Genomic DNA, 1,484 nt, shown 5'->3' on the forward strand with positions numbered 1-1,484 from the left:
GACCGAGACACATGAGTAAACCCCCTTCCCTCCGAGTCTCGGTCTCTCCTCTCCAAACCCCGTCTTTAGCCGGTGCAACACCGGCGGCACCACTCTGGGTTCACGTCACGTCCCGAACCGCGCTACTCTTTTGTCTTGAAGCGTGATTTCTTGTTTTGTTTCGTCTTCCACAGTGTATGCCACCCCCTCTCCCTCACATCTCTGCCCCCCTCCCTCTCCCCACTGTTGGCTCGGTGACTGGAAGCTTCACAACCACGCGCCACTCGATGACACATCCACCGCGACCCACAATGCACCAGCCTGCTGCTATGAAAGCATCAGAGCTGGGTGCCAAGAACACTCATGTCACCAGAAAATATGCTGGCAACATGTGGGAAGATGTTATGCAAGCAGGCAACAATTCTCCATCAAAACAAAAAAACATTATTGTTCTCAATTTTCGGTATTGCCGTAAAATTATTACTCTTGAGATGCATCTAACAAGACATTCGTAGCCTCTGTCCAGATATATCCTCCACCCCAAAGGAACATGCATGTTTAAGAAAAGTGGCATCAGTGGCTAGCTACGTAGCATTAGCATGAGCAATGCTCAGAAAGGTTGTGACTGAATTGCGAGGGTACTGTGAGGAGAACAGCCCAGGCTTCACCCTTCATTCTGCCCTTTCTGACTAACAGCTGCCCTCTTGTTGAACTACTGACCAACCAGAACCAGAAGGTTCTCACATCCTAATTGCGTGAAATCGTCTGGTTTGATTGTCTGACCCTGCGGTGCCCAGCTGTGAATCATGTTGGCGCCGCTTTTGGGAAATTAAATAGGTCCAGGGTTGCATCAAGCGTACAACAACAAGCTAATATTAATACCTGCTGTCACGGGTATATAAATCAATCTCTAAAATTAAACCTTTAAAAAAAACTGTGACGTATGAATTTGGGGGTTGTATTCCTATGAAACAGGAAAAGAAAATTGCAAAGTGCAATCTGGTGGTGCGGGCGTTTGGGAAATTAAATTGCTTGGTGATTCTGCCTGACAGCCCAAACCGAGATAGTGTTCGTGTTACTGTAACTCTTAAGCTGGTCATGCAACATTCTGGACATTCTAAAAATAGGATTTTCAAAACTGTAAGCTCTGAAGCAGCCTTTGTTTTCAACATAATAAACAAAGTCTGCCAATCTTTCATAAGTTAAGTGTTACTATCTCAGCATTTACAGAGATACCGGATACGAATGTTTCATGGACTGCAGTAAGTACCATCTGCCGTCGTGTCCAAAACCTCCTTTATGAGACTTGGATCACAGAACGGCAGTTGAGGATGGAAGCAATAGAATCTAGGGATGCCCTGACACCTGTGACAATGACACTGCCACTGAATAACTATCCAGTTCGTTTCAGGAAGTGTTGTCACCTTTCTACAGTGCGTTTGCAGGTGACGTGCTACTATTCCCTTCCTCTGGTCTCGGAACAGCTGCTCACAACTCACACCTCT

The sequence above is a fragment of the Osmerus eperlanus genome, chromosome 20, assembly GCF_963692335.1.
Source record: "Osmerus eperlanus chromosome 20, fOsmEpe2.1, whole genome shotgun sequence".
Taxonomy (NCBI): domain Eukaryota; kingdom Metazoa; phylum Chordata; class Actinopteri; order Osmeriformes; family Osmeridae; genus Osmerus; species Osmerus eperlanus.